The sequence below is a fragment of the Oncorhynchus mykiss genome, chromosome 9 (assembly GCF_057628025.1).
Source record: "Oncorhynchus mykiss isolate SJ-2025 chromosome 9, ASM5762802v1, whole genome shotgun sequence".
NCBI classification, from domain to species: domain Eukaryota; kingdom Metazoa; phylum Chordata; class Actinopteri; order Salmoniformes; family Salmonidae; genus Oncorhynchus; species Oncorhynchus mykiss.
In genome coordinates, this window is record NC_143030.1 from 80,809,546 (window position 1) to 80,833,994 (window position 24,449).

The window sequence follows — 24,449 nt, forward strand, 5'->3', positions numbered from 1 at the left end:
ATATAGCCTCCACATTGACTCTGTACCGGTACCCCCTGTATATAGCCTCCACACTGACTCTGTACGGGTACCCCCTGTATATAACCTCCACACTGACTCTGTACCGGTACCCCCTGTATATAGCCTCCACATTGACTCTATACCAGTACCCCCTGTATATAGCCTCCACATTGACTCTGTACCGGTACCCCCTGTATATAGCCTCCACACTGACTCTGTACCGGTACCCCCTGTATATAGCCTCCACATTGACTCTGTACCGGAACCCCCTGTATATAGCCTCCACACTGACAATCTACTGGTACCCCCTGTATATAGCCTCCACACTGACTCTGTACCGGTACCCCCTGTATATAGCCTCCACATTGACTCTGTACCGGAACCCCCTGTATATAGCCTCCACATTGACTCGGTACCGGTACCCCCTGTATATAGCCTCCACACTGACAATCTACTGGTACCCCCTGTATATAGCCTCCACACTGACTCGGTACCGGTACCCCTTGTATATAGCCTCCACACTGAGTCTGTACCGGTACCCCCTGTATATATATAATAATATGTATATTATTTCACTGTAATCGCTACTGTAAATTGGACTGTGCAAATAGATTAACAAGAATTTAAGCTTTCTGCCCATATCAGATATGTCTATGTCCTGGGAAATGTTTTTGTTACTTACAACGTCATGCTAATCACATTAGCGCACGTTAGCCCAACCGACACCAATCCTGTAGAGGTTAACATTAGCCTTCTACATCTAGCTACATATTTAGCTTCCACCCTCTCAGGTCAGGGGCACAACCATGTCTGAATTAATGGTTGGATCAGAATCTCAGTTATAATCATTGGCCAGTACGGAGAATTAAGTAAAACCACAAGTCCAAGTTTAACAATTCCAGTGTTACTGTCCGTGACGCTCTCAATGAGATTTGAGTGACACCAAATCCAAGCTGGATTCCCTTGACATTTTGTTTGTTGGTGCGCCGGGACCATTCACTGTTGAGCTTGATGCTGATTGGCAAAAAAATGTTATCAAATCAAATCTTATTGGTCACATACACATGGTAAGCAGATGTTATTGGTCACATGGTTAGCAGATGTTATTGGTCACATGGTTAGCAGATGTTATTGGTCACATCGTAAGCAGATGTTATTGGTCACATGGTTAGCAGATGTTATTGGTCACATCGTAAGCAGATGTTATTGGTCACATGGTTAGCAGATGTTATTGGTCACATGGTTAGCAGATGTTATTGGTCACATGGTTAGCAGATGTTATTGGTCACATGGTAAGCAGATGTTATTGGTCACATGGTTAGCAGATGTTATTGGTCACATGGTTAACAGATGTTATTGGTCACATGGTAAGCAGATGTTATTCGTCACATGGTTAGCAGATGTTATTGGTCACATGGTTAGCAGATGTTATTGGTCACATGGTTAGCAGATGTTATTGGTCACATGGTTACTAGATGTTATTGGTCACATGGTTAGCAGATGTTATTGGTCACATACACATGGTTAGCAGATGTTATTGGTCACATACACATTGTTAGCAGATGTTATTGGTCACATACACATGGTTAGCAGATGTTATTGGTCACATACACATGGTTAATAGATGTTATTGGTCACATACACATGGTTAGCAGATGTTATTGGTCACATACACATGGTTAGCAGATGTTATTGGTCACATACACATGGTTAGTAGATGTTATTGGTCACATGGTTAGCAGATGTTATTGGTCACATACACATGGTTAGCAGATGTTATTGGTCACATGGTTAGCAGATGTTATTGCGAGTGTAGCGAAATGCTTGTTATGAATGGAGGCCAGATCCGCGTTGGCTTCCCTTGCCTTCAACGCTACAGACAGAAACAATGTCATACTCGTTTTGACCAGACAGCATCAGATAGATGGCCTACACATAGAGACAGAGAGGGGCGCTGTTTCCCTCGCTCTGATGCTTTCTCTCCTGTGAGATATATTCAACCTCTTGCGATTTGAAGGGAAATTATGAAACTCAAAGAGATGAAAGATAAATTATTGTATTTTTTTTCATGTTTCTATTGGTGTTCCACATTGACTCGGTACCGGTACCCCCTGTATATAGCCTCCACACTGACAATCTACTGGTACCCCCTGTATATAGCCTCCACACTGACTCTGTACCGGTACCCCCTGTATATAGCCTCCACATTGACTCTGTACCGGAACCCCCTGTATATAGCCTCCACATTGACTCGGTACCGGTACCCCCTGTATATAGCCTCCACACTGACAATCTACTGGTACCCCCTGTATATAGCCTCCACACTGACTCGGTACCGGTACCCCTTGTATATAGCCTCCACACTGAGTCTGTACCGGTACCCCCTGTATATATATAATAATATGTATATTATTTCACTGTAATCGCTACTGTAAATTGGACTGTGCAAATAGATTAACAAGAATTTAAGCTTTCTGCCCATATCAGATATGTCTATGTCCTGGGAAATGTTTTTGTTACTTACAACGTCATGCTAATCACATTAGCGCACGTTAGCTCAACCGACACCAATCCTGTAGAGGTTAACATTAGCCTTCTACATCTAGCTACATATTTAGCTTCCACCCTCTCAGGTCAGGGGCACAACCATGTCTGAATTAATGGTTGGATCAGAATCTCAGTTATAATCATTGGCCAGTACGGAGAATTAAGTAAAACCACAAGTCCAAGTTTAACAATTCCAGTGTTACTGTCCGTGACGCTCTCAATGAGATTTGAGTGACACCAAATCCAAGCTGGATTCCCTTGACATTTTGTTTGTTGGTGCGCCGGGACCATTCACTGTTGAGCTTGATGCTGATTGGCAAAAAAATGTTATCAAATCAAATCTTATTGGTCACATACACATGGTAAGCAGATGTTATTGGTCACATGGTTAGCAGATGTTATTGGTCACATCGTAAGCAGATGTTATTGGTCACATGGTTAGCAGATGTTATTGGTCACATGGTTAGCAGATGTTATTGGTCACATGGTTAGCAGATGTTATTGGTCACATGGTAAGCAGATGTTATTGGTCACATGGTTAGCAGATGTTATTGGTCACATGGTTAACAGATGTTATTGGTCACATGGTAAGCAGATGTTATTGGTCACATGGTTAGCAGATGTTATTGGTCACATGGTTAGCAGATGTTATTGGTCACATGGTTAGCAGATGTTATTGGTCACATGGTTACTAGATGTTATTGGTCACATGGTTAGCAGATGTTATTGGTCACATACACATGGTTAGCAGATGTTATTGGTCACATACACATTGTTAGCAGATGTTATTGGTCACATACACATGGTTAGCAGATGTTATTGGTCACATACACATGGTTAATAGATGTTATTGGTTACATACACATGGTTAGCAGATGTTATTGGTCACATCGTAAGCAGATGTTATTGGTCACATGGTTAGCAGATGTTATTGGTCACATCGTAAGCAGATGTTATTGGTCACATGGTTAGCAGATGTTATTGGTCACATGGTTAGCAGATGTTATTGGTCACATGGTTAGCAGATGTTATTGGTCACATGGTAAGCAGATGTTATTGGTCACATGGTTAGCAGATGTTATTGGTCACATGGTTAACAGATGTTATTGGTCACATGGTAAGCAGATGTTATTGGTCACATGGTTAGCAGATGTTATTGGTCACATGGTTAGCAGATGTTATTGGTCACATGGTTAGCAGATGTTATTGGTCACATGGTTACTAGATGTTATTGGTCACATGGTTAGCAGATGTTATTGGTCACATACACATGGTTAGCAGATGTTATTGGTCACATACACATTGTTAGCAGATGTTATTGGTCACATACACATGGTTAGCAGATGTTATTGGTCACATACACATGGTTAATAGATGTTATTGGTTACATACACATGGTTAGCAGATGTTATTGGTCACATACACATGGTTAGTAGATGTTATTGGTCACATACACATGGTTAGCAGATGTTATTGGTCACATACACATGGTTAGCAGATGTTATTGGTCACATACACATGGTTAGTAGATGTTATTGGTCACATGGTTAGCAGATGTTATTGGTCACATACACATGGTTAGCAGATGTTATTGGTCACATGGTTAGCAGATGTTATTGCGAGTGTAGCGAAATGCTTGTTATGAATGGAGGCCAGAGACAGAGAGGGGCGCTGTTTCCCTCGCTCTGATGCTTTCTCTCCTGTGAGATATATTCAACCTCTTGCGATTTGAAGGGAAATTATGAAACTCAAAGAGATGAAAGATAAATTATTGTATTTTTTTTCATGTTTCTATTGGTAAAAACGGGGCGGCAGGGTAGCCTAGTGGTTAGAGCATTGGACTAATAACTGAAAGGTTGCAAGTTCAAATCCCCGAGCTGACAAGGTACAAATATGTCGCTCTGCCACTGAACAAAGCAGTTAACCCACTGTTCCTAGGTCGTCATTGAAAATAAGAATTTGTTCTTTAGCTAACTTGCCTAGTTAAAAAAAGGTCAAATAAAAAAAATTGGTAAAAGATTTTGGGAAGCCTGCCTTCCCTTGATATCAATGGATATACCACTGATAAAAATATTCACTCTGAAAACTGCTACAGTTAAGGAAAGTGTTTTACTTCATGAGATCAAGGTCAATCCTTTGGTTCAACTAGGGACACATGAGTGTTCTAGGCTATACCCGGATTAAGAATAGTCCTGGATTAAAAAGCAATTTCAATGGAGATTCATTGATTATGCTTTTTAGTCTAGGACAAGGCTTAATCTGTGGCTGGGACAATAGCCCTGAAAGGCCAGGCTTTCTCCCTACTCTTACTGACCAGGAATTTTGACTCATCTAGTGTCAGGAACCTCTCCCTCTCTCTCTCTCTCTCTCTCTCTCTCTCTCTCTCTAATAGGAGAAAAAGGCAAACAACAGTGGTGTCAGAGGACCAGTCATCCTGAGGAAAACAGTGGTGTCAGAGGACCAGTCATCGTAGAGAACAGTGGTGTCAGAGGACCAGTCATCCGAGAGAACAGTGGTGTCAGAGGACCAGTCATCCTGAGGAGAACAGTGGTGTCAGAGGACCAGTCATCCTAGAGAACAGTGGTGTCAGAGGACCAGTCATCCTGGAGAACAGTGATGTCAGAGGACCAGTCATCCTAGAGAACAGTGATGTCAGAGGACCAGTCATCCTAGAGAACAGTGGTGTCAGAGAACCAGTCATCCTAAAGAGAACAGTAGTGTCAGGGGACCAGTCATCCTAAAGAGAACAGTGGTGTCAGTGGACCAGTCATCCTGAGGAGAACAGTGGTGTCAGAGGACCAGTCATCCTAGAGAAAAGTGGTGTACAAGGTGACTCATCTAGAGCCTGGTTACATATCTAAAGCCTGGTTACAGATCTAGAGCCTGGTTACAGATCTAGAGCTTGGTTACAGATCTAGAGCCTGGCTACATATCTAGAGCCTGGTTACAGATCTAAAGCCTGGTTACAGATCTAGAGCCTGTTTACATATCTAGAGCCTGGTTACATATCCAGAGCCTGGTGACTCATCTAGAGCCTGGTGACTCATCTAGAGCCTGTTGACTCATCTAGAGCCTGGTACATATCTAGAGCCTGGTGACTCATCTAGAGCCTGGTTACATATCTAGTGCCTGTTGACTCATCTAGAGCCTGGATACATATCTAGAGCCTGGTGACTCATCTAGAGCCTGGTGACTCAACTAGAGCTTGGTGACTCAACTAGAGCCTGGTGACTCATCTAGAGCCTGGTTACATATCTAGAGCCTGGTTACATATCTAGAGCCTTGTTACATATCTAGAGCATGGTTATATATCTAGAGCCTGGTGAATCATCTAGAGCCTGGTTATGTATCTAGAGCCTGGTGACTCATCTAGAGCCTGGTTACATATCTAGAGCCTGGTGACTCATCTAGTGCCTGGCTACATATCTAGAGCTTGGTGACTCATCTAGAGCCTGGCTACATATCTAGAGACTGGCTACATATCTAGATCCTGGTTACATATCTAGAGCCTGGTTATATATCTAGAGCCTGATGACTCATCTAGAGCCTGGTTACATATCTAGAGCCTGGTGACTCATCTAGAGCCTGGTTACATATCTAGAGCCTGGTGACTCATCTAGAGCCTGGTTACATGTTGAGAGCCTGGCTACATATCTAGAGCCTGGTGTCTCATCTAGAGCCTGGCCACATGTCTAGAGCCTGGCTACATATCTAGAGCTCGGTGACTCATCTAGAGCCTGGCTACATATCTAGAGCCTGGTGACTCATCTAGAGCCTGGCTACATATCTAGAGCCTGGTGACTCATCTAGAGCCTGGTTACATATCTAGAGCCTGGTGACTCATCTAGTGCCTGGCTACATATCTAGAGCTTGGTGACTCATCTAGAGCCTGGCTACATATCTAGAGACTGGCTACATATCTAGATCCTGGTTACATATCTAGAGCCTGGTTATATATCTAGAGCCTGATGACTCATCTAGAGCCTGGTTACATATCTAGAGCCTGGTGACTCATCTAGAGCCTGGTTACATATCTAGAGCCTGGTGACTCATCTAGAGCCTGGTTACATGTTGAGAGCCTGGCTACATATCTAGAGCCTGGTGTCTCATCTAGAGCCTGGCCACATGTCTAGAGCCTGGCTACATATCTAGAGCTCGGTGACTCATCTAGAGCCTGGCTACATATCTAGAGCCTGGTGACTCATCTAGAGCCTGGCTACATATCTAGAGATTGGTGACTCATCTAGAGCCTGGATACATATCTAGAGCTTGGTGACTCATCTAGAGCCTGGCTACATATCTAGAGCTTGGTGACTCATCTAGAGCCTGGCTACATATCTAGAGCCTGGATACATATATAGAGCCTGGCTACATATCTAGAGCCTGTTTACATATCTAGAGCTAGGTGACTCATCTAGAGCCTGGCTACATATCTAGAGCTTGGTGACTCATCTAGAACCTGGCTGCATATCTAGAGCCTGTTTACATATCTAGAGCTAGGTGACTCATCTAGAGCCTGGCTACATATCTAGAGCTTGGTGACTCATCTAGAACCTGGCTGCATATCTAGAGCCTTGCTACATATCTAGAGCCTGATGACTCATCTAGAGCCTGGTTACATATCTAGAGCATGGTGTCTCATCTAGAGCCTGGCCACATATCTAGAGCCTGGCTACATATCTAGAGCTCGGTGACTCATCTAGAGCCTGGCTACATATCTAGAGCCTGGTGACTCATCTATAGCCTGGCTACATATCTAGAGATTGGTGACTCATCTAGAGCCTGGATACATATCTAGAGCTTGGTGACTCATCTAGAGCCTGGCTACATATCTAGAGCTTGGTGTCTCATCTAGAGCCTGGCTACATATCTAGAGCCTGGCTACATATCTAGAGCCTGGCTACATATTTAAAGCTTGGTGACTCATCTAGAGCCTGGATACATATCTAGAGCCTGGCTACATATCTAGAGCTTGGTGACTCATCTAGAGCCTGGCTACATATCTAGAGCCTTGCTACATATCTAGAGCCTGGCTACATATCTAGAGCCTGGTTAGATATCTAGAGCCTGATGACTCATCTAGAGCCTGGCTACATATCTAGAGCCTGGTTAGATATCTAGAGCCTGATGACTCATCTAGAGCCTGGTTACATATCTAGAGCCTGGTGTCTCATCTAGAGCCTGGCCACATATCTAGAGCCTGGCTACATATCTAGAGCTCGGTGACTCATCTAGAGCCTGGCTACATATCTAGAGCCTGGTGACTCATCTAGAGCCTGGCTACATATCTAGAGATTGGTGACTCATCTAGAGCCTGGATACATATCTAGAGCTTGGTGACTCATCTAGAGCCTGGCTACATATCTAGAGCTTGGTGACTCATCTAGAGCCTGGCTACATATCTAGAGCCTGGATACATATATAGAGCCTGGCTACATATCTAGAGCCTGTTTACATATCTAGAGCTAGGTGACTCATCTAGAGCCTGGCTACATATCTAGAGCCTGGCTACACATCTAGAGCCTGGCTACATATCTAGATTTTGGTGACTCATCTAGAGCCTGGATACATATCTAGAGCCTGGCTACATATCTAGAGCTTGTTGCCTCATCTAGAGCATGGCTACATATCTAGAGCCTGGCTACATATCTAGAGCTTGGTGACTCATCTAGAGCCTGGCTACATATCTAGAGCCTGGCTACATATCTAGAGCTTGGTGACTCATCTAGAACCTGGCTGCATATCTAGAGCCTGGCTACATATCTAGAGCTTGGTGACTCATCTAGAGCCTGGATACATATCTAGAGCTTGGTGACTAATCTAGAGCCTGGATACATATCTAGAGCCTGGTTACATATCTAGAGCCTGGTTACATATCTAGAGCCTGGTTACATATCTAAAGCTTGGTGACTCATCTAGAGCCTGGCTACATATCTAGAGCCTGGCTACATATCTAGAGCCTTGCTACATATCTAAAGCTTGGTGACTCATCTAGAGCCTGGATACATATCTAGAGCCTGGCTACATATCTAGAGCTTGGTGACTCATCTAGAGCCTGGCTACATATCTAGAGCCTTGCTACATATCTAGAGCCTGGCTACATATCTAGAGCCTGACTACATATCTAAAGCTTGGTGACTCATCTAGAGCCTGGCTACATATCTAGAGCCAGGCTACATATCTAGAGCCTGGCTACATATTTAAAGCTTGGTGACTCATCTAGAGCCTGGATACATATCTAGAGCCTGGCTACATATCTAGAGCTTGGTGACTCATCTAGAGCCTGGCTACATATCTAGAGCCTTGCTACATATCTAGAGCCTGGCTACATATCTAGAGCCTGGTTAGATATCTAGAGCCTGATGACTCATCTAGAGCCTGGTTACATATCTAGAGCCTGGTGACTCATCTAGAGCCTGGTACATATCTAGAGCCTGGTGACTCATCTAGTGCCTGGCTACATATCTAGAGCTTGGTGACTCATCTAGAGCCTGGCTACATATCTAGAGCCTGGCTACATATCTAGATCCTGGTTACATATCTAGAGCCTGATTAGATATCTAGAGCCTGATGACTCATCTAGAGCCTGGTTACATATCTAGAGCCTGGTGACTCATCTAGAGCCTGGTTAGATATCTAGAGCCTGGTGACTCATCTAGAGCCTGGTTACATGTTGAGAGCCTGGCTACATATCTAGAGCCTGGTGTCTCATCTAGAGCCTGGCCACATATCTAGAGCCTGGCTACATATCTAGAGCTCGGTGACTCATCTAGAGCCTGGCTACATATCTAGAGCCTGGTGACTCATCTAGAGCCTGGCTACATATCTAGAGATTGGTGACTAATCTCGAGCCTGGATACATATCTAGAGCTATGTGACTCATCTAGAGCCTGGCTACATATCTAGAGCTTGGTGACTCATCTAGAGCCTGGCTACATATCTAGAGCCTGGATACATATATAGAGCATGGCTACATATCTAGAGCCTGTTTACATATCTAGAGCTAGGTGACTCATCTAGAGCCTGGCTACATATCTAGAGCCTGGCTACACATCTAGAGCCTGGCTACATATCTAGATTTTGGTGACTCATCTAGAGCCTGGATACATAACTAGAGCCTGGCTACATATCTAGAGCTTGGTGACTCATCTAGAGCATGGCTACATATCTAGAGCCTGGCTACATATCTAGAGCTAGGTGACTCATCTAGAGCCTGGCTACATATCTAGAGCCTGGCTACACATCTAGAGCCTGGCTACATATCTAGATTTTGGTGACTCATCTAGAGCCTGGATACATATCTAGAGCCTGGCTACATATCTAGAGCTTGGTGACTCATCTAGAGCATGGCTACATATCTAGAGCCTGGCTACATATCTAGAGCTTGGTGACTCATCTAGAGCCTGGCTACATATCTAGAGCCTGGCTACATATCTAGAGCTTGGTGACTCATCTAGAACCTGGCTGCATATCTAGAGCCTAGCTACATATCTAGAGCCTTGCTACATATCTAAAGCTTGGTGACTCATCTAGAGCCTGGATACATATCTAGAGCCTGGCTACATATCTAGAGCTTGGTGACTCATCTAGAGCCTGGCTACATATCTAGAGCCTTGCTACATATCTAGAGCCTGGCTACATATCTAGAGCCTGGCTACATATCTAAAGCTTGGTGACTCATCTAGAGCCTGGCTACATATCTAGAGCCTGGCTACATATCTAGAGCCTGGCTAAATATCTAGAGCTTGGTGACTCATCTAGAGCCTGGATACATATCTAGAGTCGGGCTACATATCTAGAGCTTGGTGACTCATCTAGAGCCTGGCTACATATCTAGAGCCTGGCCACATATCTAGAGCCTGGCTACATATCTAGAGCCTGGCTACATATCTGGAGCTTGGTGACTCATCTAGAGCCTGGCTACATATCTAGAGCCTGGCTAAATATCTAGAGCTTGGTGACTCATCTAGAGCCTGGCTACATATCTAGAGCCTGGTTATATATCTAAAGCTTGGTGACTCATCTAGAGCCTGGCTACATATCTAGAGCCTGGCTACATATCTAGAGCTTGGTGACTCATCTAGAACCTGGCTACATATCTAGAGCTTGGTGACTCATCTAGAGCCTGGATACATATCTAGAGCTTGGTGACTAATCTAGAGCCTGGCTACATATCTAGAGCTTGGTGACTCATCTAGAGCCTGGATACATATCTAGAGCTTGGTGACTCATCTAGAGCCTGGCTACATATCTAGAGCCTGGCTACATATCTAGAGCTTGGTGACTCATCTAGAACCTGGCTGCATATCTAGAGCCTGGCTACATATCTAGAGCTTGGTGACTCATCTAGAGCCTGGATACATATCTAGAGCTTGGTGACTAATCTAGAGCCTGGTTACATATCTAGAGCCTGGTTACATATCTAGAGCCTGGTTATATATCTAAAGCTTGGTGACTCATCTAGAGCCTGGCTACATATCTAGAGCCTGGCAACATATCTAGAGCTTGGTGACTCATCTAGAACCTGGCTACATATCTAGAGCTTGGTGACTCATCTAGAGCCTGGATACATATCTAGAGCTTGGTGACTAATCTAGAGCCTGGTTACATATCTAGAGCCTGGTTACATATCTAGAGCCAGGTTACATATCTAGAGCCTGGTTACATATCTAAAGCTTGGTGACTCATCTAGAGCCTGGCTACATATCTAGAGCCTGGCTACATATCTAGAGCCTTGCTACATATCTAAAGCTTGGTGACTCATCTAGAGCCTGGATACATATCTAGAGCCTGGCTACATATCTAGAGCTTGGTGACTCATCTAGAGCCTTGCTACATATCTAGAGCCTTGCTACATATCTAGAGCCTGGCTACATATCTAGAGCCTGGCTACATATCTAAAGCTTGGTGACTCATCTAGAGCCTGGCTACATATCTAGAGCCTGGCTACATATCTAGAGCCTGGCTAAATATCTAGAGCTTGGTGACTCATCTAGAGCCTGGATACATATCTAGAGCCGGGCTACATATCTAGAGCTTGGTGACTCATCTAGAGCCTGGCTACATATCTAGAGCCTGGCTACATATCTAAAGCTTGGTGACTCATCTAGAGCCTGGCTACATATCTAGAGCCTGGCTACATATCTAGAGCCTGGCTACATATCTAGAGCCTGGCTACATATCTAGAGCCTGGCTACATATCTAGAGCTTGGTGAGTCATCTAGAGCCTGGCTACATATCTAGAGCCTGGCTACATATCTAGAGCCTGGCTACATATCTAGAGCCTGGCTACGTATCTAGAGCCTGGCTACATATCTAGAACTTGGTGACTCATCTAGAGCCTGGATACATATCTAGAGCCTGGCTACATATCTAGAGCCTGGCTACATATCTAGAGCTTGGTGACTCATCTAGAGCCTGGCTACATATCTAGAGCCTGGCTACATATCTAGAGCTTGGTGACTCATCTAGAGCCTGGCTACATATCTAGAGCCTGGCTACATATCTAGAGCCTGGCTACATATCTAGAGCATGGCTACATATCTAGAGCCTGGCTACATATCTAGAGCTTGGTGAGTCATCTAGAGCCTGGCTACATATCTAGAGCCTGGCTACATATCTAGAGCCTGGCTACATATCTAGAGCCTGGCTACATATATAGAACTTGGTGACTCATCTAGAGCCTGGCTACATATCTAGAGCTTGGTGACTCATCTAGAGCCTGGCTACATATCTAGAGCTTGGTGACTCATCTAGAGCCTGGATACATATCTAGAGCCTGGCTACATATCTAGAGCCTGGCTACATATCTAGAGCTTGGTGACTCATCTAGAGCCTGGCTACATATCTAGAGCCTGGCTACATATCTAGAGCCTGGTGACTCATCTAGAGCCTGGATACATATCTAGAGCCTGGCTACATATCTAGAGCCTGGCTACATATCTAGAGCTTTGTGACTCATCTAGAGCCTGGCTACATATCTCTAACTATTCTTCCCCACAGCACCGGCACCACAGTATGATACGCATGCCCTGCTGAAGCAGATGTGATTGGATTGCTGAGCGACTTGCTTGTAAGTGGATTATCTCATTTCAATCAGAGATAAAAGGACCTATCATGCATCCCAAATGGCATCCTACAGTATTTCCTATTCAGTTCACTACTTTTTACCAGGGCCTTGGTCAGAATTAGTGCACTAAATCGGGAGTACAGTTCGATTTGAGACTGACTCCCAGTTCTCAGATTCATCTATACAGTACTGTGAATACTGTTATATTCTTATTAATAGCTGCTAATATAAACATAAAGCAGAACACCAGAATACATCTGTCTCTCTGTATGTTTGTCTGTCCGTCCGTCCGTTTCTCTGTTAGTCAGTCTGTCTGTCTGTATGTCTGTTAGTCTGCCTCACTAGTGTCACTCAGCTCATCTCCATCTTATTTCAAAGTATTCATTGTGGAAGAATACAAAACAATATAATACATAATAATAGAATACAAAACAATAGAATATAAAACAATAGAATACAAAACAATAGAATACAAAACAATAGAATACAAAACAATAGAATACAAAACAATAGAATATAAAACAATAGAATATAAAACAATAGAATACAAAACAATAGAATATAAAACAATAGAATACAAAACAATAGAATACAAAACAATATAATACATAATAATAGAATACAAAAACAATAGAATACAAAACAATAGAATACAAAACAATAGAATACAAAACAATAGAATATAAAACAATAGAATATAAAACAATAGAATACAAAACAATATAATACATAATAATAGAATACAAAAACAATAGAATACAAAACAATATAATACAAAACAATAGAATACAAAACAATAGAATATAAAACAATAGAATATAAAACAATAGAATACAAAACAATATAATACATAATAATAGAATACAAAAACAATAGAATACAAAACAATATAATACAAAACAATAGAATACAAAACAATAGAATATAAAACAATAGAATATAAAACAATAGAATACAAAACAAATTATGATGATCAGGAGATTCTATTTTCACAGACTCAACATATGTACATTTTACACAAACACCAAAGCAACAAGTCAGACATGACATTGACATGAAGGTGTTAGTTAGCTAGCGCAGGCTACATTAGTTCAGCAGTGGTAGAGGACCCAGAGAAGCAGTTGTGAGAGCTGAGATTAAACACAAAGGACAGAAGCCTGGACACAGACTAAGCCTGACAGACAGACCGATGGGTCTGGGGGGGTCAGAGAATGCCATCCAGGCAAATGGGTTGGAATTATGACCTAGTTGTATCCTGTAGATAACTCTGCAGTTAAGATGCTAGACTAGTGGTATCTCTGCTGTTAGGATGCTAGACTAGTGGTATCTCTGCAGTTAGGATGCTAGACTATTGGTATCTCTGCAGTTAGGATGCTAGACTAGTGGTATCTCTGCAGTTAGGATGCTAGACTAGTGGTATCTCTGCTGTTAGGATGCTAGACTAGTGGTATCTCTGCTGTTAGGATGCTAGACTAGTTGTATCTCTGCTGTTAGGATGCTAGACTAGTGGTATCTCTGCAGTTAGGATGCTAGACTAGTGGTATCTCTGCAGTTAGGATGCTAGACTAGTGGTATCTCTGCTGTTAGGATGCTAGACTAGTGGTATCTCTGCAGTTAGGATGCAAGACTATTGGTATCTCTGCAGTTAGGATGCTAGACTAGTGGTATCTCTGCTGTTAGGATGCTAGACTAGTGGTATCTCTGCAGTTAGGATGCAAGACTATTGGTATCTCTGCAGTTAGGATGCTAGACTAGTGGTATCTCTGCTGTTAGGATGCTAGACTAGTGGTATCTCTGCTGTTAGGATGCTAGACTAGTGGTATCTCTGCAGTTAGGATGCTAGACTAGTGGTATCTCTGCAGTTAGGATGCTAGACTAGTTGTATCTCTGCAGTTAGGATGCTAGACTAGGGGTATCTCTGCAGTTAGGATGCTAGACTAGTGGTATCTCTGCAGTTAGGATGCTAGACTAGTGGTATCTCTGCAGTTAGGATGCTAGACTAGGGGTATCTCTGCAGTTAGGATGCTAGACTAGTGGTATCTCTGCAGTTAGGATGCTAGACTAGTGGTATCTCTGCAGTTAGGATGCTAGACTAGTTGTATCTCTGCAGTTAGGATGCTAGACTAGGGGTATCTCTGCAGTTAGGATGCTAGACTAGTGGTATCTCTGCAGTTAGGATGCTAGACTAGTTGTATCTCTGCAGTTAGGATGCTAGACTAGGGGTATCTCTGCAGTTAGGATGCTAGACTAGTGGTATCTCTGCAGTTAGGATGCTAGACTAGGGGTATCTCTGCAGTTAGGATGCTAGACTAGTGGTATCTCTGCAGTTAGGATGCTAGACTAGTGGTATCTCTGCAGTTAGGATGCTAGACTAGTGGTATCTCTGCAGTTTGGATGCTAGACTAGTGGTATCTCTGCTGTTAGGATGCTAGACTAGTGGTATCTCTGCAGTTAGGATGCTAGACTAGTGGTATCTCTGCAGTTAGGATGCTAGACTAGTTGTATCTCTGCAGTTAGGATGCTAGACTATTGGTATCTCTGCAGTTAGGATGCTAGACTAGTGGTATCTCTGCAGTTAGTGGTATCTCTGCAGTTAGGATGCTAGACTAGTGGTATCTCTGCTGTTAGGATGCTAGACTAGTGGTATCTCTGCAGTTAGGATGCTAGACTAGTTGTATCTCTGCTGTTAGGATGCTAGACTAGTTGTATCTCTGCTGTTAGGATGCTAGACTAGTGGTATCTCTGCAGTTAGGATGCTAGACTAGTTGTATCTCTGCAGTTAGGATGCTAGACTAGTTGTATCTCTGCTGTTAGGATGCTAGACTAGTGGTATCTCTGCAGTTAGGATGCTAGACTATTGGTATCTCTGCAGTTAGGATGCTAGACTAGTGGTATCTCTGCAGTTAGTGGTATCTCTGCAGTTAGGATGCTAGACTAGTGGTATCTCTGCAGTTAGTGGTATCTCTGCAGTTAGGATGTTAGAGACCAGGAGATGCTATATAGTAGACCATCGTTCATTACATAACCTAGATCTTCCTTAACTGTACTTGACGCAGCCAAAATGGTCAGGAACCTCACAGCCGCGTTTTCAACGACCCAAACTAATTTTTCATAGCGTGACATTTATATTTTCCCTTAACTGTCATAGACCATAATGGTTGTGGTTCTCCCTGTCATAGACCATAATGGTTGTGGTTCTCCCTGTCATAGACCATAATGGTTGTGGTTCTCCCTGTCATAGACCATAATGGTTGTGCTTCTCCCTGTCATAGACCATAATGGTTGTGGTTCTCCCTGTCATAGACCATAATGGTTGTGGTTCTCCCTGTCATAGACCATAACGGTTGTGGTTCTTCCTGTCATAGACCATAATGGTTGTGGTTCTCCCTGTCATAGACCATAATGGTTGTGGTTCTCCCTGTCATAGACCATAATGGTTGTGGTTCTCCCTGTCAAAGATCATAATGGTTGTGGTTCTCCCTGTCATAGACCATAATGGTTGTGGTTCTCCCTGTCATAGATCATAATGGTTGTGGTTCTCCCTGTCATAGTCCATAATGGTTGTGGTTCTCTGTCATAGATCATAATGGTTGTGGTTCTCTGTCATAGATCATAATGGTTGTGGTTCTTTCTCCCTGTCATAGATCATAACGGTTGTGGTTCTCTGTCATAGATCATAATGGTTGTGGTTCTCTGTCATAGATCATAATGGTTGTGGTTCTCCCTGTCATAGATCATAATGGTTGTGGTTCTCCCTGTCATAGATCATAATGGTTGTGGTTCTCCCTGTCAGAGAAGAGCAAGTCACTAGGCAACATTACGCTGTGAGGAGCACGTGGTGAGGACTGGCTAGACAGCAGCCGTGTTCAACTCAATAATAAAACACCACTACTACACATTAATACACGTGGGGATTGAGACTAGAGGGAAGAGACGACAACTCAGAGTTCCAGGCCGCTGAGAAAAAAATAAGGTTTATACTGTATCTCAGGCTTTGTAAAGTGATACTGTATCTCAGGCTATGTAAAGTTATACTGTATCTCAGGCTATGTAAAGTTATACTGTATCTCAGGCTAAGTTATACTGTATCTCAGGCTATGTAAAGTTATACTGTATCTCAGGCTATGTAAAGTTATACTGTATCTCAGGGTTTGTAAAGTGATACTGTATCTCAGGCTATGTAAAGTTATACTGTAGTTCAGGCTATGTAAAGTTATACTTTATCTCAGGCTTTGTAAAGTTATACTGTATCTCAGGCTATGTAAAGTTATACTGTATCTCAGGCTAAGTTATACTGTATCTCAGGCTATGTAAAGTTATACTGTATCTCAGGCTATGTAAAGTTATACTGTATCTCAGGCTAAGTTATACTGTATCTCAGGCTAAGTTATACTGTATCTCAGGCTATGTAAAGTTATACTGTATCTCAGGCTATGTAAAGTTATACTGTATCTCAGGCTATGTAAAGTTATACTGTATCTCAGGCTATGTAAAGTTATACTGTATCTCAGGCTATGTAAAGTTATACTGTATCTCAGGGTTTGTAAAGTTATACTGTATCTCAGGCTATGTAAAGTTATACTGTATCTCAGGATAAGTTATGTAAAGTTATACTGTATCTCAGGCTTTGTAAAGTTATACTGTATCTCAGGCTATGTAAAGTTATACTGTATCTCAGACTATGTAAAGTTATACTGTATCTCAGGCTATGTAAAGTTATACTGTAGTTCAGGCTATGTAAAGTTATACTTTATCTCAGGCTTTGTAACGTTATACTGTATCTCAGGCTATGTAAAGTTATACTGTATCTCAGGCTAAGTTATACTGTATCGCAGGCTATGTAAAGTTATACTGTATCTCAGGCTATGTAAAGTTATACTGTATCTCAGGCTATGTAAAGTTATACTGTATCTCAGGCTATGTAAAGTTATACTGTATCTCAGGCTAAGTTATACTGTATCTCAGGCTATGTAAAGTTATACTGTATCTCAGGCTATGTAAAGTTATACTGTACCTCAGGCTAAGTTATACTGTATCTCAGGCTATGTAAAGTTATACTGTATCTCAGGCTATGTAAAGTTATACTGTATCTCAGGCTAAGTTATACTGTATCTCAGGCTATGTAAAGTTATACTGTATCTCAGGCTATGTGAAGTTATACTGTATCTCAGGCTATGTAAAGTTATACTGTATCTCAGGCTATGTAAAGTTATACTGTATCTCAGGCTATGTAAAGTTATACTGTATCTCAGGCTATGTAAAGTTATACTGTAGTTCAGGCTATGTAAAGTTATACTGTATCTCAGGCTATGTAAAGTTATACTGTATCTCAGGCTATGTAAAGTGATACTGTAGTTCAGGCTATGTAAAGTTATACTGTATCTCAGGCTATGTAAAGTTATACTGTATCTCAGGCTATGTCAAGTTATACTGTATCTCAGGCTATGTAAAGTTATACTGTATCTCAGGCTATGTAAAGTTATACTGTATCTCAGGCTATGTAAAGTTATACTGTAGTTCAGGCTATGTAAAGTTATACTGTATCTCAGGCTATGTAAAGTTATACTGTATCTCAGGCTATGTAAAGTTATACTGTATCTCAGGCTATGTAAAGTTATACTGTATCTCAGGCTATGTAAAGTTATACTGTATCTCAGGCTATGTAAAGTTATACTGTATCTCAGGCTATGTCAAGTTATACTGTAGTTCAGGCTATGTAAAGTTATACTGTATCTCAGGCTATGTAAAGTTATACTGTATCTCAGGCTATGTAAAGTTATACTGTATCTCAGGCTTTGTAAAGTGATACTGTATCTCAGGCTATGTAAAGTTATACTGTATCTCAGGCTATGTAAAGTTATACTGTATCTCAGGCTATGTAAAGTTATACTGTAGTTCAGGCTATGTAAAGTTATACTGTATCTCAGGCTATGTAAAGTTATACTGTATCTCAGGCTATGTAAAGTTATACTGTATCTCAGGCTATGTAAAGTTATACTGTATCTCAGGGTTTGTAAAGTTATACTGTATCTCAGGCTATGTAAAGTTATACTGTATCTCAGGCTAAGTTATACTGTATCTCAGGCTATGTAAAGTTATACTGTATCTCAGGCTAAGTTATACTGTATCTCAGGCTAAGTTATACTGTATCTCAGGCTATGTAAAGTTATACTGTATCTCAGGCTATGTAAAGTTATACTGTATCTCAGGCTAAGTTATACTGTATCTCAGGCTATGTAAAGTTATACTGTATCTCAGGCTATGTGAAGTTATACTGTATCTCAGGCTATGTAAAGTTATACTGTATCTCAGGCTATGTAAAGTTATACTGTATCTCAGGCTATGTAAAGTTATACTGTATCTCAGGCTATGTAAAGTTATACTGTATCTCAGGCTATGTAAAGTTATACTGTATCTCAGGCTATGTAAAGTTATACTGTATCTCAGGCTATGTAAAGTTATACTGTAGTTCAGGCTATGTAAAGTTATACTGTATCTCAGGCTATGTAAAGTTATACTGTATCTCAGGCTATGTAAAGTTATACTGTATCTCAGGCTATGTAAAGTTATACTGTATCTCAGGCTATGTAAAGTTATACTGTAGTTCAGGCTATGTAAAGTTATACTGTATCTCAGGCTATGTAAAGTTATACTGTATCTCAGGCTATGTAAAGTTAACAACCTCACACCATAGATGTAGATTCATGCCACGTACTCATGAACATGTTCTTATGGTTTGAGCTTTTAATAAATGTAATTATAAGAAATCTATATGTTTGATTATTTTAAACATTTAATCGTTTTAAAAAAGCAGTCTGTAATATCATAAGCACATCTAAATTTGCTGTCCAAAATGTAGAACAGTCCATATTAATAACACCTGTCTAGGACCATTTGCATAGCCACAGTTAAGCCCCTGGTAAGGACTTATCAAAGACAAATACAACAATCAGATATTTTCATTTGATCAGGATCTCCGTTAGCCGACGCCAACGGCGACAGCTAGACTTACTGGGGTCCGACACATAACGGAAAACTCATTACAGACAAAAGACTTCACAATTTACAGACATTTAAAACATTAACTTGTGTGTGTTTGTGTGAGTGTGTGTGTGTGTGTGTGTGTGTGTGTGTGTGTGTGTGTGTGTGTGTGTGTGTGTGTGTGTGTGTGTGTGTGTGTGTGTGTGTGTGTGTGTGTGTGTGTGTGTGTGTGCATAGCAAGCTAAGAGCTGGCAGCAAGCTGATACAGTAGGTCTGCTATTAGAACCAGTAAAGGCCGCTTTAGCACTCTTGGGTAGCGGAATGACTTTGGCTTCCCTCCAGGCCTGAGGACAAACACCTTCCTCTAGGTTCAGATTAAAGATATGACAGATAGGAGTGGCTATAGAGTCAGCTACCATCCTCAGTAGGAGTGTCTATAGAGTCAGCTACCATCCTCAGTAGGAGTGGCTATATAGTCAGCCACCATCCTCAGTAGGAGTGGCTATAGAGTCAGCTACCATCCTCAGTAGGAGTGTCTATAGAGTCAACTACCATCCTCAGTAGGAGTGTCTATAGAGTCAACTACCATCCTCAGTAGGAGTGGCTATAGAGTCAGCCACCATCCTCAGTAGGAGTGGCTATAGAGTCAGCTACCATCCTCAGTAGGAGTGGCTATAGAGTCAACTACCATCCTCAGTAGGAGTGTCTATAGAGTCAGCTACCATCCTCAGTAGGAGTGGCTATAGAGTCAGCCACCATCCTCAGTAGGAGTGGCTATAGAGTCAGCTACCATCCTCAGTAGCTTTCCATCTAAGTTGTCAATGCCAGGAGGTTTGTCATTATTGATCGATAACAAAACAAAAAAAATCCACCTCTCCCACACTAACTTTACAAAATTCAAACTTACAATGCTTTTCTTTCATTAATCATTTCCTGTCTAAATTTGCCCACTTTGCCAATGAAGTAATCATTAAAATAATTGGCAACATCAAATGGTTTTGTGATGATTAAGCCAATTGATTCGATGAAAGATGGAGTTGATTTTGTCTTTCTGCCCAAAATTTAATTTAAATTACTCCAAAGTAAAGTTTTCCATCATTCTTTATATCATTGATCTTGTTTTCATAATACCGTTTATTTTTTATTTTTGTTGAGTTTAGTCACATAATTTCTCAATTTGCAGTAAGTGTCACACCCTGACCTTAGTTATCTTTGTTTTCTTTATTATTTTGGTTAGGTCAGGGTGTGACGAGGGTGGGTATATGTGTTTTGACTTGTCTAGGGTTTTTCGTATGTTTATGGGGCTTTTTTCCAGTCTAGGTGTTTTTATGTCTATGGTTGCCTAGATTGGTTCTCAATCAGAGGCAGCTGTTTATCGTTGGCTCTGATTGGGGACCATATTTAGGTAGCCATATGCCTTGGATAGTTTGTGGGTTATTGTCTGTGTAGTTGCCTTTGGCAGCACTCGTTGTGCGTAGCGTCACGTTGGTTTGTTAAGTGTTCTTTGTTTATTAAAAGGAAGAATGTATTCTCATCACGCTGTGCCTTGGTCTCTTCTATACAACGAATGTGACAGTAAGCCAGTCAGTCAGATGTGCAGCCAGACTTATTAGCCCCTCCTTTTGCCCCATCTCTTTCAACCATACAGTTTTTCAATTCCTCATCAATCCATGGAGCCTTAACAGTTCTAACAGTCCGTTTCTTAACAGGTTCTTGTTTATCAATAATTGGAAGAAGCAATTTTATAAATTCATCAAGTGCAGCGTCTGGATGCTCCTCATTAATCACATCAGACCAACAAATATTTTTAACATCATCCACATCACAGCTAAATCTTTTGTATGATCTCTTATACACTATTTTAGACCCAGCTATTGTAAACGTGTCTTTCCTGTATATAGCAACTATATTGTGATCACTGCATCCAATGGGTACGGATACAGCTTTATGTAACAGCCGTTGGTGGAAGAAGGTGAGGACCAAGGTGCAGCGTGGTACGTGTTCATCATTATTCAATAAAATAGAACACTGAATAGTGAAACAACAAAGAGAACAACCGAAACAGTTCTGTCTGGTGCAGACACACAAAAACAGAAAACAACTACCCACAAAAACCCAGTGGGAAAAAGCTACCTAAGTATGGTTCTCAATCAGAGACAACGATAGACCGGCCAAACAACAAAGAAATACAAAACATAGAAAATGAACATAGAATGCCCATCTTAGTCACACCCTGGCCTAACCAAAATTGAGAATAAAAGCCTCTCTATGGCTTTTAGGACGTGACACTTTAGTTCTACAGTATTAGTAAAAATGTGATCGATACATGTGGATGACCATGTTCCTGTAGAAAGTAGACCTCTCTGTTCACATCACATACACTATCAAGCATTTCACACACATTATCTAGATACTGACTGTTAGCACTCGGTGGCCTATAGCAACACCCCAAAAGAAAAGGCTTTAGATGAAGTGCCAAGTGAACCTGCAACCACAACACTTCAATAACACTTGACATTAGATCTTCTCTAAGCATTACAGGGATATGACTCTGAATATACAGTATATACAGCAACACCTCCCCCATAAGCATTCCTGTATTTTCTGTAGATGTTATATCCTTGTATTGATGCTGCTGTATCATCAAAGGAATTATCTGAGTCTCAGAAATGGCTAATATATGAATGTTACCTGATGTTATCAAGTTATTGATTTCATGAACCTTATTTCTAAGGCTACATATATTAATATTTCCAGCCCGTTCCTGGGTTGCTTATCAGAGATAGACATAATAAGGAAAAGAGCAAACTAAGCAAGAGAAAACAAGTACATTCAGCAGTCGATGAATCAGTTGGTGTGTGTGTGTGTGTGTGTGTGTGTGTGTGTGTGTGTGTGTGTGTGTGTGTGTGTGTGTGTGTGTGTGTGTGTGTGTGTGTGTGTGTGTGTGTGTGTGTGTGTGTGTGTGTGTGTGTGTGTGCGTGTGTGTGTGTTGCTGGGTTGAAGCTACGAACCCATAGACTTGGCGTTCTCATTTATTCCAGGCTTCTGGGAGAAAGGGTGGACAATGAGCCTGTCATAGTGGATGTCCCCACGTGCTCCGGCAGCTTTCTTGGGATCAGTTCTATACTCTTCTGGTGGCGCACAGCTTCAGGATAGTCCTGACGTTCCTCTCAAGTTCTTGGTTATTTCCAGAACACCTACCTTGTCCTTGAACCTCAGGAACTTGACCACTATTGGCCTAGGCCTGTCACCTGGGCCTGGGTTTTCCAGTCCTGTTGGAGCGCTTCACCTCAATCTGGCTGTGGTCCATCTTCAGTTTCTCAGAGATACCCTCACTTTGTCCTCAGACTCGGCCCAGGTCTCATGTGGAGATTCTGCAAATCCGTCCACAACCATGTTGTTCCTCCTTGATTGTCCCTAATCTGATTAATCTGTCGTTGTTATCATGTAACAGTAGCACACAGAACTGATGTCCTCTCTCAATGACTTACAGATTGCTTTTCACCTTGCTGTTCTCCTGTTTAAACTCATCGAGCTGACCCTAGGAGAACTGAAAATTCTTCTTCAGGTCCTGGATCTCTCTGGTCAGGTCGTCCATTCTTTTATTAGTTGAATCCATCAGTATTTGGAAACTTGAAGGTATTTTCTTGTTGTTGTAACAACTGATTGTAGAATTATTTTTGTTTGTTTAAAATATCCACATGCCCGGGACAATCCGTGGTCCCAGCCACAAGGGCTAACTGTGTTGCGGGCTACGTTCAATCCCCCAAGGAAACCCTGCCAGCTTTGATAGCCAGCTAGTAGCTAGGCTAGCTGCTATGCTAAGCAGCTCCTCGGGCCCTTGGTAGGCAGGATCCCTGGACAGATAGTAGCGGTCCCAGCACAAGATGCCAACCACGTTGCGGGAATCAAATTCAAATGGTAGCTAGTAACCAAACATTTTCAATAGAACACTTTTTTCCAGAGACGTTTCAACAAACTGAGCTGTCCCTCATTCCGCGTTCAACAGGAGAGTAGGGAAACACAGGAGAGAGCTGCTCGTCAGAAAGGTAAGGTAGAAGAACCAGTATAAAACAGGAGAGAGCTGCTCGTCAGAAAGGTAAAGTAGAAGAACCCGTATAAAACAGGAGAGAGCTGCTCGTCAGAAAGGTAAGGTAGAAGAACCAGTATAAAACAGGAGAGAGCTGCTTGTCAGAGAGGTATGGTAGAAGAACCCGTATAACACAGGAGAGAGCTGCTTGTCAGAAAGGTAAGGTAGAAGAACCCGTATAAAACAGGAGAGAGCTGCTCGTCCAAGAGGTATGGTAGAAGAACCAGTATAAAACAGGAGAGAGCTGCTCGTCAGAGAGGTAAGGTAGAACCAGTATAAAACAGGAGAGAGCTGCTCGTCAGAGAGGTAAGGTAGAACCAGTATAAAACAGGAGAGAGCTGCTCGTCCGAGAGGTATGGTAGAAGAACCAGTATAAAACAGGAGAGAGCTGCTCGTCAGAAAGGTAAGGTAGAACCAGTATAAAACAGGAGAGAGCTGCTTGTCAGAGAGGTATGGTAGAAGAACCAGTATAAAACAGGAGAGAGCTGCTCGTCAGAGAGGTAAGGTAGAACCAGTATAAAACAGGAGAGAGCTGCTCGTCAGAGAGGTAAGGTAGAAGAACCAGTATAAAACAGGAGAGAGCTGCTCGTCAGAAAGGTAAAGTAGAAGAACCCGTATAAAACAGGAGAGAGCTGCTCGTCAGAGAGGTAAGGTAGAACCAGTATAAAACAGGAGAGAGCTGCTCGTCCGAGAGGTATGGTAGAAGAACCAGTATAAAACAGGAGAGAGCTGCTCGTCAGAGAGGTAAGGTAGAACCAGTAT

General features: G+C 42.0%; 1 protein-coding gene across 3 annotated transcripts in view; it reads right to left on the reverse strand.

Moving 5' to 3' along the window:
* Positions 1-24,449, reverse strand: part of LOC110531286 (membrane-associated guanylate kinase, WW and PDZ domain-containing protein 3) — a 132,939-nt gene that overhangs the window by 99,840 nt on the left and 8,650 nt on the right. The gene's annotated exons all lie outside the window — the stretch shown is intronic.